The following is a 17,572-nucleotide window of genomic DNA, read 5'->3' on the forward strand; positions in this document are numbered from 1 at the left end:
TGGTGAATATGACATTGGTGAATAATATACGATATGAAAGAAGCAAAAGCCTTAAGCTCAAAAGCAGGACTTTCATTTTCGTTGTTTTGTGTATAAAATGCCACTTCTGCCTTAAAGCAATCTAAAAGGTGAATTGTAGTTTGACTTGAAATTTCGATGCTGTGACATGTATTCTCCGCCCTTCGAATTAATTTAGACAACTACAGTACTTCTTTGCCGGCTCTTTACACGTACAGTACAAGTAACAGTTCCGAACAACTGATAAGTGCAATGCATTGTCTTGACCTGGCGTTGCATTCTGTAGGATGTGCCGTCCAGGCTGATGGCGTTGGAATCCCTGACATACTGGCAGCAGGCGCTTGAGTAACACGAGATAGAGCCCGCTGCCTGTACCGTGGAGGATCCTGTCAGTATAGCTGTAATACAGCAATCTGACACTAGCATGCGCACTGCAGCCTCATGCCAATTTCAGTCTCCTCGGCAGCTAGGCAGCAGCGACTGGCCAGGCAACAACCTCTCCAGTTCCTGTTTCCGCCTCTCAGCTTTCAACATATTTTCTATAATATTCCTCTGAAACGACAAATTGTGTTGCCGTAGACTGTGCGGATCAACCGAAGCTTTAGTGCACTAAGGAAGGTAGGTATTTTTTATTTCTCCAATACCTCTCCCTCAAACGTGCTGAATAAATGTTGATGCAGTCAGTGAGCGGTTTCCATCCCCCTGGCCTGTTGCTGAGGTGCTTTTCTCTTGCTGCTGCTGTTGTGATCATGATGACAAAATAGCGGTCAGGGACGGTTTGCGTATGTGGTCCCGTTAGAACTTGTCTCCGGTCCGACCGGAGCATTTCCATCTACAGGGGAACGCATCGACAGATGTTTGCATTCGAACTTACCCCCCTTTCGGTCGAAAACCATTCGTTGTGAACGTGAAGGGGTGGTAGGAAGATGTAGCAAGAAACAAGAAAATGCAGCCTTTTTATTCAATGAATACCTTGCAGGGAGTAACGGCGCAAAACATACAAAGAAACAAAGCAAGTGACATAACGCAATAACACGGAAATAAGCTCAGTTTTCAGCTCCATTTGCAGTGATTCTATATGCTTCATGGAAATTCTCTTCGTTAACCGTAGCAAATCTGGGACTACTGTCCTGGTTATTTTAAATAATACATTAGAGGTAGCTCCTGTTCCCCACACTGTAGCTATTTCTAGACGTAATGTGCTTGACATGATTTTTTAAACACTTTTGGGAAATTATTTGTTATATTTCCCGTTATGCTGCACTATACGCCTACTTACCCTTAAAAAACAACATACAGATGAGCGGTTGTTTATAGAAACCTGTATTGTTTTAAACTAGGGTTCGCGATAGAAATGAGGAATTCTGACAACGAATCTGTCTTCCGAAAAGCTCACATTCATAAGAATAGTTGACGTCTTCTATTAGTATAATAATATTGTTTAGTTTGGGAAAATAGCCTTTCGTTTCTTACAGTATGTGTGCAATAGAAGAGCCTTGGGTGTTATTGTGTGTTATTGTGTGTTTTGATCCTTTTACTACTGTAACCTTTTGGATTTTGGACATTATCAAAATTACTTTAAATGAGAAAATATTTCTATGTAGAATTGCGTTTAGTCTCGTCGCAGATCTTATGCGTTTTTTGTCGAGGATTCGCTCATTTGGTGTTCATCGTGCATTTTGTCAATCTTGGCTTACTGTACTACAGCACCTAGCCTGGAATCCAGAGCTCGTTCGGCTTTTTGGGAATCCTATATCATCTTGAACGTTTTACATTTTCTGCTCTTAGAGCTCCCCAGAAACTGTGGAGCAATTGTAAAGTGACGCATTCTGATCCGTGATGTTAAAAATGATGTTAGACATCATGTAACCTAATAAAAACACTTTGTAGTTTAAATCGGAGGTGCATTCGGAAGCATGTTGAATTCAGCACATTAGAGCTGAATTTTAAACTGGGTGTTTAGCCTGTTGTTGCACGTTTTGATTTTGGACACAGAAATTACTAGTTCGCATATTGGTAGGGTCAGTTATGTTGAATGTACTGTAACCTTCGTCTTAGTTTCGGGGTAAGCACGTATCGTACAATGCAGGAATAGTTACTTGGCTTCTGTATCCTACAGCTAAGGGCTGCTTTAAAGTTTTAGGCACTGTTTTGTCCGGCTAGGGGGAGCTAGTATTCCAGGTTATTGACCCTTTGAGTTTCAGCTATTTCGTGTTACTGATAGCTGTTTAATAGTTAACGCGGTGTTGGAAACAGAACTACATGCATTAGTGACATTTGCCACAGAGTAAATTGGAATTGCAGGTTTTCGTCTAGATTTCAAATTCCTGTACACCTGTTGTGTTGCAAACGGGTAAGAAGACCTTTATGTACTTACTGTATATTGGCAAGGTGTTCATTTATTTTTGCAAAATGACACTAAGAATATTTAAAGGGGAAATAGTGATAATAGTGTGATGTCCACGAAACAAAACTGCAACTCAACATTTACAAATGTTTTTGCATCTCTACTGAAAGCTAAGAAAATGCAAAATAGATATATTGGTTTACAAACATTTACACTTGCATATGTTAAAACGCTATTGCCTTTTATAAAACTGGAAATGTGCTGGTCAATTTGACTTTAATATTCCACTTTTTCATTTTTGAAAATATTTAGTCCTGAAAATATTCAGAAGAGGAAAAAAATATTTTTTCTACTTGCATATTCTAAACATTAACATGATAAGGTGAGAATAACATTTTTCTAGTACTATATTATATTCTTTCTTACCAGAGATTTAAGTGATGTAAATGAATTGACAAGCACATTTACAATAACAAACTACAGGCATTTGAGAATAACAGCTGTTCATTCTAGCAGTCTGTTTTAGAATAGTTAGCTCTGTGCTTTAAATTGTCATTTTAGGTTTTCTGAGATCATGTTTCTGCAGAATTCAGCTGAGTCGTACAAGTTACAGGACTGTTAATTATTAACAGAGGTAAGTTACCAGTTACAGTTGCTGATTATCACACAGCCCTTGTTATGCGTTTAGTATGGTAATAACTTGAAGAGTACTTCTGCAAAATATCAACATACAGTAACTGGGAAACAATGTTTTATTGACTTACAGTTACAAGGATACCTGAAAAAGTTAACTGTTGTATGTAAATTGACTCAATAGTTTGTGTATTAACTATAAATAAACCATTACAGACTACAATTCAATATTTGTTTAATCCAAACTGCAGTACTATTTTAGATGCTAATAAACAACTGCAGTGTTACTGTTGTTAAGTTAACCATTAAGTGCACTCTCTTATGTCAGGAATGATCCTGTACATTAAGATGCCTACTTCTGGAAATCCACCAAAAGGCATCTGTGGTTAGAAAGCATCATATACCCTACTGTTAAACTCCTTCCAGTAGAATAGGCTTTTATTTATCGAGATACAATTTAAGAGCCTTTTTTAGGATGTTATGTCATTGAGCCATTATTTTAGGCTATCTTGATGTATTGTGTAGATACTTCTATTAGAAGTCTTATGCCACTAAGTTGGGATGGCTGTATGTTGTAATGGAATGCCACACGTAACAGTTCAGTGGTTCAGACTGATGGAATTTAATGAATCAGTCTATCTTATAATTTGAATGCAGTCCCTTTTTATTAATAGTAGCATCAGGGTACCCCAGAAGTATGCTGCAGTGTGGTGCTGTCACTTAGAAATGCTTTTTTTACAGATTCATTCATATATGTTTGTGTTAATACTTCCATAGTAAGTACACCATACACCACAAAACTCTCCAAATTTTGTAAAATATTAAAGGTATCTTCCTCCCTAGTCAGCCAAGTGTATTATTGGACAACATAATTTTATTGTTCACCCATTAGTCATTTAAGAACCGCAGAAATAAGTGAGCTTATTGTATTCACACATTGTCTTTTTAATTTGTAAATTAATCTGCTAGTTTGAATACTGTAAGTGCTTAGTAAATTAAGAATAAATGTCACGGTTAAGAAAGCATAGTGCTTGCAGTTGTACAGGAGATGCGTTTGATTCCTGTGGTGTTACTTTATGATTTTACTCTATTTTATCACTCTGAGGATTACTGCATTGTTAAAATGCTATTGCCTTTATTGCTGAAGAAAAACCTTAGAAAACCTTAACAAAGCACACATCTTACAACAGATACTAAGCAATAAAACAGTGTAAAGGAGTTTGTTTAAAAACCAAAGTATGTATTTTATCTAATACTTAGTCTTGATTTTATAGAACTGGTTTTATTAGTATCTTATCAATGTTGATTTAGCTGTAAATACAACTTATAAGTATTTCAAAATAAAAACAAATAGCTTTTAAGCTTTAATAATATGAAAAACAACTTTTTAAGAAGAGTTCTATAAAATGACTTACAGTTTAGTATACAGTATATTTATGTGTTTTTAATGTTGGGCTTTATGTTTTACTGAATGCTTTGACATCTGAACTGTTGATTTTATTAAAATAATGAAACCCAAAATGCTTTGTGCTTTTCAATTCACAAATGACACAAGCAGTATATGACTGTGGAACATGACTAGATTTAACATGTTGCTGTAAATATGTGGAACATTCTACATCAGAATGCAAGGTCTGTGATTAAGTTGAACATAAGAAAAGTAAACAACAAAACGAGACTTTTCGATCTAGACTGTCTGGTAGTTATTAGCTAATCCATGCATCTCTCCTAGCTGTTTCTTGGAAGCAGCCAAGGTATTGGCTTAAACAGCATGGTTGAGTAGCCTGTTCTAAACTCTAACAACCCTTTGTGTAAAGATGTGCCACCTGTATTATCATTGCGTTTATTTTCCTTTAATTTGTCTGCGTCATCAGGAGAGTTTGTAGTGGCATTTGCCTTTAGCTGTTTCTGTGTTGTTTGCATGATTCTGTATTGTAATAGTGTTTTTGTCTATTTGTGAAAATAATTCTATTATCCGTTTCTGTATAGTTGTCAAATTCACAAAAATTTGAGACTACAGCTTGCCAGCAAAAGGTAAATTTAAAAGGATAGTTTCTCGCTGAAATGAATTGAAAACAACAACACAAGAAATTATTTTTTTTGTGGATGAGGTATGGTTTATGACATCTGTAATTATCAGCTGTTCAGTTACTTATTGCATATAAATGAACATTTGCTTTGACTGACACCGTGTTACAAAATTACTTTCTGAAATCCAGGAACAGTGTTGACAAAGCCACATAATGGCACAAAAATTAGAACATTTTTAAAAATAACTTTCAGCTTTAGTTTTGAGAGCTATGGGAAAGTTTCAGAACATTTCCCTTTACCAAGATGTAACAATACTTTTACTTAATCTTGTCATGTCTACTGTTAACTCTCTGTATTTTTAATATGTACTAAGATATTGAAATACATTTTATATGTATATTAGTCTGGTTTTACTTTGGTGGACCAAAAGAATCATTTATTTGGAATTACACAATTAGAAGCAATGAGACATATTTCCAGAAACTGTTTTTAGTAGAAATATTAAGTGACAGACTTAATGCGAAAACATACCACGTTATTGTAGGACATACAATAAATTGTTGCTTATCATTGTATCCTTTATTATTTGACTGGTTAGCCCACTTTATTAAATCACTGGTTGAAGTTAGTTTATAGATCTTTAATTGGGGAACCACCTTCCTGACATTTGTAATGCATTGTCATTGTACGATTTTATAATTTAAGACGTAGTACTTTTATCAAATTGAGCCAAAAGTTTTGGGCACATATCAATTTGCCACTGACAGTGACCTTACAGTCTGCAGAGTGAGCTGAAACAATCCAGCTTTCTAGCTGGGAACATTTTCAATTGTACAATTAAATCTTTGCCTGATGCTGGCACTTGTTAACACTACCGTGCCTGATTATGTTATTCACATTCTACTGACTGCTTTTTTTTCACTGCTTCTTTTTCTGTCACAATGATGCGTGAGTCTCTTGTGCAGAATGTCTGTGTAAAAGAGAATTTGTTCTCAGCTGACATACTTTAGGCTATGTGCTTTAGGATGATGATGATGATGATTTTTATCCGGCAGAGGATTCCTACTCCATTGGGCCCTTGAGCAAGGTCCTTAACCCAAACTGCTCCAGGGATGCCTTGTAAATTGCTGACCCTGCGCTCTGACCCCAAACTTCTCTCCCTGTCTCTGTGTCTGTGTGTCACATGGAGAGCAAGTTGTGGTATACGATAAAAGACACATTTCTAATACAAGTAATTGTATATGGCCAACAATGTGATCTTATCTATCTTATTTGTGCTGGGATAGCTGTGCCTTTGCCATCTCAGGTACGTTCTAAGACACAATGATATATTGTAATTGATGCATTGTGGGGGGAGAAAGAGTGGGGCTTGTTCAGAAGCCTTGTGGTGACTGTTAACAGAAAGCGCTTAGGGAACTGCCACGTCAACCCTACACTTGTTTTAAGCTGACGGATAACAGGGGTAAAGCTTGTCAGTAAAGTGCTAACCACATGAAGCACTGTCTCCTGTTACCTAGGGTAACATACCGTTGATTCATAATAACACTCACAGTTCACTTCATGACTCCACCGTCTGAAACAAATCTGTTACAATATAAATTCATCATGCAGTGTTACCACATACAGTTCCATAAACACTTGCAGACAACCAGAATGTAAATTAATAAAATATGACATTCGTATTGCAATGGTACTGGAAAGGAAACATAGCATAGAAAATGATCTAGATATTGTCAGCTTCCTTTAAGTGATATTGTACAGTATGTGCAAGTTTTAAAAGTATTGAAGGTATGACATGAGGCAGTCTCTTGAATTCATGTCCTGTCGAAGATTTCTACACACCACTGGGCATTATAATGGCGAGATGGACACAGTTGGCCACCCTCAAGGGAAACATTTTTTACCTTTAGTCCAAGAGCAACATGTTTTGCTGACAGAACTTTAAAAATGACACTAGTGTCTAAACAGAACTGAAATGATTCTGGTATAGTCTTTTTTAAAAGAAGTCAAGCCAAGAGATAAGTGATATTCCATTCCTAGTAGTTGACTTAATTCACCTGATAAGTGGATGAATGTGGAAAGACAGAGATGTCCCAAATTCAGCAGGAAAGACACTATTGTTTAACCGAACTCCTTTTCAGTTTAGAAAAGTTGTGGACTGTTGTTTCATCTATTTTACTATTTAGAAGAATACAATAACAGCCATAATTGTTTTAGTCTTTCCAAAGATTACATATTTATATCCACTAGAGATGTGGTGTGAGGACAGCTGGAATTTAGAGTAGGGAATTAAAGTGTGAAAGTAAAAAGGTCTGCAGAGTGAGGCACGGTTTTGAATCCCCTAACCTTTAAATTGTGACCCTTTTTGTCAGCAGTTTGACTTACCAGCTGTAAATATGCTCTCATTAATTTCTGCAAGAAGTGCAAAAGAACAAATGAATGAATTGACAAATGAGTGGAAGCCATTTGGTCAGTTTAGGTTTTAGTATTTATTTTGTTGTTGAGCATCTCGTTCCAGACACCCACATCCCTTTGTGTAAAAATTTACCTTTTGTTCTCCAGTTCTTCGTCTTAAAATACATCTGCATTTTGATAGAACTTGCAGTTCTACAACAAATTTGTGAACGGTCAAGAGCCTTTTCAGAGCTGGAGAAAAGAGAACATCAGAAATGGTTTTGGAGGCTGATTCCAAGGTGCCAACCGATGTAGCTGGAGACCAACTGGAATCAACAGTGTACAGTAATCCAAAGAACAGTGCTGAAATATGTGGGCATGTTGCCATGGTGACTGAAGTTGTGACTTGCCTTTTAGCTGAGGATAGCTGTACCTGATAACAAGTAGTGCCTTTGTTTTTTTAGAGAGATCATTTTGGAACTTGCTTTGCATTTTTCCTAACTACTTCATAACCAAAACAGCAGAGATAAGGTTGGCTTTTGAAAGATACCCAGAGTCACTGATCGAGACCCCTGATTGCCCCGATTTCAATGCAGAAAGTGTGGCTCAATGTTTTGACTTGATTTTAAATGTCCATCCGAACAGGGGTCTCTTAACTTGTTTTCAATCTGTATTTGCCTACTAGTACCACAGATTCAGTTGCTATACTGCATACAGTATTTAATGCAAATTTTGCTTAACAAATTGTTTTAAGATAAGGTGTATTTTTTAAAGATGCTTAAATTGATGAAGTGTGATCTTAGGAAAATAACATGCCAAAACAGATTTATTTCATTATAATTTAAATGTATAATATTTGTTACATCTGCAATGAAAGAAAAAAAAATATTGTAAAAATGTTTATTTTGTATATTGTTTAAGGCAAGATTCAAAAACATGAACAGATGTTTGCAGTACATCAAATTTAGGGTCACAGGGGAGCCAGAGCCTATCCGGGTAAGCAAAGGGCACAAGGTGGTGTATAGCTTGGACTGGGGACAGGGCACATACAGACACAGACAAGTATGCACCCTCAACAACACCAGTTTTCCCAGAAGCTAATTAATGTGCCAGTATGTTCTTGGAATGAAGGAGAAAATTGATACTACCCCACCTCTGGAATTATACCCAGGGCCAGAGTGCTGCGAGGTAGCTATGCTAACCAATGCACCACCGTGCCACCCCCACAAAAAAACAAAACAACTGCTTTGTTCTTGGCTAATGTGTAGACCTAGACAAACAACAATGACATTCCAAATGATAATGATAAAATGATATGATAAAAGCAAAAAACAGAAACCATATACATTCCGCTTGAAGGATAATTCGGATTCGGTATTTTTATTAGAGGTGCCTGTACCTGTGTATAACAAAGGATACACAAATACAGAAACAAGAGATGTATGGGAAGACTCTGTATAAGTGAAATCAGATGTGAACCACAATATAAGAATTGCAGAAGAAATCTTAAGAGTTGGGCTTGGGGGCAAAAATGGCATTCAGTAAATTGCTAAGAACCAACACCTTATATTGAAAGAGAAGAAATGAACTGACATTTTGAAAGGTAGCTACTTTTTGTTTTCTGATAACAGAGTACATTTTTGTCACCAGCTGAAAAGGTTTTTAAAAAAAATGCTAAGGAAAAAATAGGCTGTCATTTCAGTGTGAAGTTCGGTTTTTCTGGAGTATGTACAGTTTGCCAGGAACTGTTTCACAAATTAAGACACTATCTGTAGCAGAATGAAGTCAAGGTATCTGGGGCCTGAAGAACTTCATTAATGTCTCATAATCTAAAAGGGATCACTATTTTAAGCATAGTTGAGTTTACTCTGCATAATTGTTTCATGCATGATTTAATGACTTTTTCTTTATACTGTAATTGGGATGGGTGAGAAAGCCTCATCTTTCTTCAGATGAACTGTATGGATTTTCTCTTAATGTCAGATATTTGCATTTTCATGAAAATTGTATCAAATTATTATTTTTTTGGTCCAATTTTAATAAATCTGAAAGTCCATTTGTATCATTTGTACATTTTCTGCTGCAGGGATGTTAAGATTGCTGCATCTAAGATTATTAACAAAATAGGCATTCACAGTATATCTAGAGGAAGAGATATGCACAAGAAATGAAATGAAATAGAGAACACTGTGCATGATAGGCCCTTATCCTCATTTTTACCTAAATGAAACAATTCTTAAAAATTATACTTTTCACAGAAGCAATAAAATTGTGGTCAATCATTACCTTAGGCTAGTATTTCATTGCCTGCTTTATCACTGTCAAATCATTCATGGTGACCTTTATAACCACACTGAGAGTGTACATTTACCATGATTAAGGATTTGCAATAGAAGACTGACAAACTGGGCATTATAATTGATGTATACACAATTGTAGCATCTGAAGACTGAGCTAAAGGAAATGGAGAACTTATTTTTAATGTTGTGGTTTCTTGTAATGGAAAGTGAAGGACTTGGTGAGATGCAAAAAGGGTATGTGCTTTTACGAGAGATTACAGACTGACCAAATCCTGAGCTGATGTATCAACCTTTTCCCTGTTTCCTGGACTTCCTAATGCCAGCTAGGACATTTGTAATTGGAAATGAAAACATATTCTGACAAGGTTCCAGTTACTCCCCTCTACACACATACTGTATTGAGCTCTGTGGATAATACCACTGACAAGGAAGGCCTTTACATTTCAAGGGAACCCACTAATAATGAAGTTTGGAAAAAATGAAGCCTTAGCTCTGTTGCACAATATTATAATATTAGGATATTTATATTTTTTTAGATCATTCAGTGCACTTCTGTGGGAGATATTTTTCTGGTCAGTTCCTGCAGTTAGACCTCTATCTCGGTTAAGCTTTTCTAGTGTAAAATTTTTAATGGATTCTATAATAAAAGGGCTAATTGCTTTAAAGTTCTCTATATTACTGGCATTCTCCTTTCATACCTGATGTTTTCAACACATTGTCTTTACATAGTTATTTAACGTTGTATGAAATCTGACGTACTGTATATCACTATAAAACTCCAATTTTATATTTAGATTCAAAATTTACTTGGTACTGGTGGAAAATGTTGCCATATACTGTAGTATGTAATTGTACATTTAAAACATACTGTATTTTGCTTTAATGATTTAGGAACTGCAAAACGTGTGGATTTTAACTTAAAAATCTGTCTTCTGCAAATCCAATAGTGTACGAAGGATTCAAGCCTAATATTATTAGTAATAAGGAAAAATGGCAAAGAGACTTAATCAATTTTCACAGTAGCAGGGTAGTAACAGAGATATATTATTTGTTTTACCTTACTGATAGTAAACGATTTCAAAGCACATCCACCAGAAAAGCATAGCACCCACGAGGGTGACACAAAGCAGCCACTGTGTGCCAGCACCCCAACCACATACTGTAGCTAATCAAAATTGCTTTATTTGAAATAGCGTACTGGTACTGAATGTATACAGTACCTTTAATGTTGCTGTAGAATGCATTTAAAGATCGGCAATTACTGTATTGTGAAATACTGTGTCTTCATAATGAGATTCAGCGTATAATTTAAGAACTTGTCAGATAATTCTTCTGTGCCCATTGCCTAATATTTTTGAATCAATGTCCCCAGTCTGAATTTTACCTCCTTGAAATACTACATTTAACAAGGTATCCTTATTTTTTATAGTTGTGATTACATGCAGGTACTGTAAAGGGAAATAACATATACCATCATATAAAGTTGTTATGCAAACCCATTCACTTTCATTGTCTAGCACATAATGTTTTTTAATAATACTTTTTAATAATTGGAATATGGATCGTTATCGCACGCCCCATACGACATACAGTACTGTAACTTTCCCCTTTTGCGAAACGAGAGAAACGTTAATTTATTCTGCGTTATTTATAAACCCCGTTTTACAGCCAGATTTACTGTATATTGATGTATAGTTAACTGATTTTTGAAAGCGCTGCTTATAATTAAACTCGAGAGAATCTCGGTACAAGCCAACCTAATTTTTGCAAACCTGGACGAAACTATACAGACCTCTTCAGTTTTTCCTCCAAGGGACAGGAAATTACCTAACTCTGCTGCAGCCAGATAGAAGGACTCTTCATTTGTTAAAATACTTCTTCCCCCATAGGTTTTACTTCGAGAACGGTTTATTTCCACAAACAGAAATTTATAGAAATATAATTATCTTTTGGAAAAAACATGATAATATAACAGCAACAGTGATAGTCTGCACTTGTATTGCGCTTTTTTTGCATACCAAACCGTGCATACAGTATCTCGTCTAATTATTGAAGTGATACTGTACATACAGTTATGCCACGACACCTTTAAACAGCACACATTTTAAAAAAAAAATCTTTACCTAGAAAATTATTCACTGGGTTTGTATGTTATACCAATATGTTTTATACTACAAAGATGGCATGAAACTAAACTATATTGCCACTTAAATTACAGAAATCGAAAATCACGATTTGAATAAACTCGAAACAAGCGTGACCAACTGTGTATGATTTGGGACTTTTGAGACTGAATAAAAAAATGAACTTTTTTATTTTTATAATTAAAGAGTAATACGTTCTGAAACGAAATATAATGAAATCTCGTTGCTTATCATTCATTTAAAGACACATCTAGAGATTTTAAAAATTATTTTACAAGTACTGGATAATAACAAAACCGCAAATATATTAGAGTTTAAGATTACTCACCAGTTGTTTTTCACTAAGTGTTTTGAGTATTCATTATCAATGTAATCATTATAAAACCTTTAAATGACGCTAATATAGATCTTTCAAAGTGTACCATCCTCGGGTTATTTTGGCTTAAGAGCTGTTGAACAGTTGTTATTCAAACTATTAATACACATGTAGTAATTCCCTAAATACATTTTTCTGCATATGATACTTCACGAAAAGGTCATGAAAAATATTTAAATTTGTCTTGATGTAAACTGATTTAAAATTCCTAATTAAGTCTTTAGAGATTATTGGAAATCCTATTTCAATAAATAAGCAATTGTAAATGCTATTAATTTGTAAATTGCATTTGTTTATGAGTATTAGTTCACAATATTTAGTCCAATATTAAAATTATATAAACATATTGTACAAAATACAGTTAAATTGTCTACATACTGTATAATTTATTTTTTGTCTATTAAAATACTGTGAAGAGTCTTAAGAGTTTTTTTAAAAAAAACATGAAACCAGTTATTACATTAAATGTATTGGAATTTAGTGATATTTCAGTATAATGTGTTAACACACATGAGTGGTTGTTGTATCTTACATATCAAACAACAAAATTTAAACAATAGTATTCTGTCACTATATTGTGCTTATAAACAAAATAATTGTGTTAACAATTTGTTCTTCTAATGGCATTACACTTAGCAAATATCATTCTTTAATGAATGCACGAGCATATGAATCATTAATATAAATATTTTTAATACAAATTAAATAAAATAAAATGAAAAAACTTTATTATTGATTCAGGATAATTTGTGAGTGTACGGCATAGTAGCTGCATTGCTTGTTTTTAACTATACAGATAGTACAAGTTAGACTCATTTAAAAGAAATTTTTATTTCAGATGTTTTTTTTTAATGTTGTGGGATCGTGGAGAGACTGAGTACATTACTTAAGAGGGAATTGTAGAAGATGTTCACTACCACACAGCATGGGGTAGGATGTCGGAAAGAGCAAACAAGAAAAGAGCCTGTTAAATGCAAGTAAAAATCTTTGAATAGATTTTAAAAATACATTTTTATCTGGGAAATGAAAGACAACATCAAGAAAAACACAAGGATGTGAGTTTGTAACGTTTCTTATGTTTTTAGAGTTAACTACTAAATACCAAATGGTGTTGATTGGCCAAATTACCTCCTCTTGCTTTTAACTTTTCTTATGTTTTAATAAAAATGACTAAGGTTATCTTATAGACTGTGCTATTTCTTATGGTAAACTCACCATTAAAAAATCATTACTTGCATTGTAGTCTCCTTCTTTGTTTCTGTTCATGTAAAGTAAGCATTTTTAATTTAAATTAAAAAAAAAGCTTACTTTGATCTAAAAATACTGAGAATATTAGACATTGTCCAGTGAACCTATATTACATTTAAAAATTCAGTTCCTTCAGGCACAACGGACCAACATTACTGTGTGACATAACTTTCAGATTGGTCCCAAGGCAACAGGTTTCCATTACCGTCTAAAGAAAACTGCTTAAGATGCCTCATGGAGCTGTGTCACAACTTTGTGCCAGTTCTTTATTAAGGTTATCTTGACCTCTTAGGCGAACTGCTGTACTAAGTTATAGGCTTTGCTGTGAAAATGAGTAGTTTTGTGAATTAAATATTACATTTGTATTTAGCGAGTCTTATAATCTAAGAATACTTGATTTTTAGCTCAAAAATGTTCTCCCCTAAAAAACATAATTTTGTGCTATAGTCACATCCTGTGTATTGCAAGATGGATTTCAAAGGGTCATTAAGGCTGTTTCAAAGACCACAACTACTCTGCCATGCAAAGATTGAAAACAGCATTTTTAGGAAATTTGTAATGATATTTATTGATACTTTTTAATCAAACACTGTGTCATTTTTAGCACGACTTGTACATCAATAATTAAACCTTGCAAATGCCCCCAACACTTGAGTAGCAATGGAGGTAGTTTGATGGACACAGGGCTTTAACTTACAATAATTCACACTATAATTCTTGTTCTGTAAGGTTCACAGCCATGCAGCATCTTTTCATGTGCTTTGTTATTGGTGGCTGATTTCGAATGAAGGTCATGAGAGATACTATAATAAATATGAAATGGCAAAGCCATGACTTGACTGTGACTGTGAGAGTTACTGCTTTGCCACTGAAGTAATTCATCATCAGAGCTCAGGTGTTATCCAAAGAAGCTCAGCTCCTTCTCTTTGTGTACATTTGTTTTGAGTGTCTGTAGTTACATTTTGTTATGTAATTAAATAGGCAGGAGTAAGCCAAACCATTTATCAGGTTAGAGGGTGATCCCCGGGTGTCATTCTTCCACTGATTCCTTAGCAAAATGGAGGCAAATTAATTGGGATGTAATTCTTTATAGCCCCAACCAAAATAATAAAAAAAAAAACACAGTGGAAACAATTATTTAAAAATACATAATTTCTTACTTAGTCCATCAACTACTGTACATTGGTTTGTTATTTTAGGAAGTAAATGTGCGTCTAACAAAAATAATGTGAAAAGAATGGGAATATATATATTGTATATAATAAATAAGAAAAAATATGAAGATGAAGTGCTATGGACTAAATTAATCTTTGGCAGAAAGCCCAGCTGCTGCAGAGTATACTTTGAGATTGCAATCCAGATTATAAATCTGTTTCTCTGGCATTGCTAAATTGTAAGTAATGTATTCTATGGGGCAACAATTTATTTTAGATCAAGAATATAAACATTTAATGTTACCTACTTAAAAATGAAAGATGGTTGCTTTGTTTTCAAAAACATATTAAAGGAAAGGTGATTATAAACATAGAGAACATATGTGATAATGGGAATTTGAAGGGCATATTTATTCAGCATATTCAGTTATGCTTAAAGTTCTTTTTATTTTGCACAAAGTTTAAAAGAGAACTAAGCAACCACCAAATCAAATTTGGTGTTTTTGTTAGCAGTTTTGCGATCATCTGCGAGAGTGGTGTTTGTTCTATGGCAGGTGTAAGTTGCTGGATTTACCATTCGTTGTTTCAGGGAAACTTCTGTGGTCCGCAGGGAGCCGTGGTTTGCTATTATGAAGAGGCTTTCTCAGGTCACAGCATGTAAACTACCTTTCATCAAATAATGAAACTAAGGCATTGCTATTTTTGTGTAAGTAGCTCTGCCCTCATTTGTCACCGGCTTGGGCACCATGACAACCCCTTTTCCCACTATTCCCAGCCCATGACTCTTGGTTTTGCTGCTACCCAAATTTATTTTTTGGCATTTTTGCTGATCTGTGGCTGGGATTATTTTTATGGACCTGTCATGTTGTTCCTCTGGAACACAGGTGATTGTTACCTGTAGTCTCCTAAAAACCACTCAGAGAATGCAAAGACATTTAGAATGCTTCTTTGTATCCTTGGGGGAGCTGGGTTAAGCATTAATTGTATTCATCAACCAACAACCTATAGAACCTATAATCTGTTAACTATAATAACTATAATAAATTTATAAATCAAACCGTTCACATGATCACACAGCAACTAGTGATCCCATCCACTACAGTATAAACCTCAAACACATCCATAATCAGTGATCTACATACATAACCATTCATCTTATCCTTTTCTATGTAATATAAACCATAAACATATATCTGTCCTGTACAGTAATGGCTAGGTATTTTCTTATGGTGTATAACTGTTTGTTATTTAGTATGATGTACTCTCCCCGGGATTATTGTTAACTATGTTTTCACTTTTGAGGAAACTCAACAACCCATTAAGGCCAACACAGGCAACTGATCCAGGCAGTTCTAGTGCTCCTTGCTACCATCTCATGCAACCAGAGGTTGAGCATTTTCACAGCGGGATCTACAAACCTTTTCTTTCAGACTCTTTTCCTGTTTTACTGTAGGTAGGAGCATTCTTCCTTTTTGAGTCACCACATGGTCTAGCCAACCTGACAGCCAAACTCCCCTCTGGGATCCGTAACAATAACTGATAATCAACAGCTTCTTGGAATGAGAAAAAACTAACATTCCCTCCTTCTTAACCTATCCATTATTTACTCCTGACCAGTAATAACCTTTAACATTTAACCAGTACTTACCATAATCAATTTAAGAAGTAGTGCAGCAGTAGCAGTGTAAACCTACTTGGTTTGTCCTGTATTGCCTGGGAAGATAACCATTACCAGTGCTCCTGGCACAGCAACAGTTGGGTCAGCTACTATCTTGCAATTGGAAACCTTCCACCTAACCTGGAAGCTAACCCATGACTTCCAGTCAAGAACTGCTTCTCCTTTAACCCTAGAGCCAGACCGAGAGCTAATCTATTGGGAGTGCTAATTATTTCTCTCCATAAAATGTTCATTTGAGTGAAATCTCTATATTCCCATGTGTTAGATCTCTCTCTGTGCCTCTGTCTTATCCATTTAGAAAACTCTGTGAAGGCTGCAGGCAAATGGTCATTGAACATCCAAAAATCGCCAGATTCTAAATTGTCTATGTAGATAAAGGAGGAGGGGCACTAATAACATCACGCTATCAAAACTGAAATATTTTTACATAAACACAAATCTCCATCCCCATCCATTGTAAATAATGCAAAATATTCATTTCACCTGTCTGAGTGAAATTTGTGTCGGATTCCTGTTAGTTGTTGGGTGCTTAGAAATAGTATGGTGTAGAAAATCAACAGTATGATGTTACTTTTTAACATTATTGGAAATATACAGTGCCCTCTAATTTTATTTACACTCCTGGTGAAATACGAATATGAACAAAAAACATAACAGAAAGATTTATAGACTGCATAATGTGGTGAAAGAAATGCCAGAAAAGTCATATTTAATAATAATAATTTCTTACATTTATATAGCACTTTTCTGGACACTCCACTCAAAGCGCTTTACAGGTAATGGGGACTTCTCTTCACCACCACCAATGTGCAGCATCCACCTGCACATTACACATTACCCTGTAAAATGTTAAGCATAAGGGATGCTAAGTTAATCTTCTTATGTTTTAGTCATGTGTTAGTTTTACAATTGGTCATAGTTTCTAGAAGCTTTTTGAAGTCACCTTGATTGCCACTGGGTATTAAAAAAGCAAAACACTCTTGACATGACTCATGACCTTGTCATCTTGGGGAAAGTCGGAGAATTGTTTGGGCGTCAAAGGTAAAAGTTTGTTGATCTCAGTAAACTATAGTAATCCATAAAACATGCATAAGTTATCCTAGTTATGACTATGGTGTTTATCATCCAGACGTTCAAGGATAGTATGATGGTTGTTATCCATCAGGAAGAGGGTGTAAAAAACATATCCATATGTGTGGTAAAATGGTTTGGGAGGATAATCAACAAGTAACCATGATGGAGATCGAAT

General features: G+C 35.1%; 1 protein-coding gene across 17 annotated transcripts in view; it reads left to right on the forward strand.

Moving 5' to 3' along the window:
* The first annotated feature begins 432 nt into the window (after positions 1–432).
* The window catches only part of fut8 (fucosyltransferase 8), a 435,504-nt gene continuing 418,364 nt past the window's right edge, over positions 433–17,572 (forward strand). For 11 of the 17 annotated variants that reach the window (XM_069192938.1, XM_015351250.2, XM_015351244.2 and 8 more), the window contains exon 1: positions 436–636. The gene's annotated coding sequence lies outside the window, so the exon portion shown is untranslated. Of the gene's footprint in view, positions 637–1,473; positions 2,372–2,926; positions 3,000–17,572 lie in introns of those variants that run through there. The other 6 variants (XM_069192936.1, XM_069192939.1, XM_015351245.2 and 3 more) reach the window with 4 other exon arrangements.

This window comes from Lepisosteus oculatus, chromosome 8, assembly GCF_040954835.1.
Source record: "Lepisosteus oculatus isolate fLepOcu1 chromosome 8, fLepOcu1.hap2, whole genome shotgun sequence".
NCBI classification, from domain to species: Eukaryota; Metazoa; Chordata; class Actinopteri; order Semionotiformes; family Lepisosteidae; genus Lepisosteus; species Lepisosteus oculatus.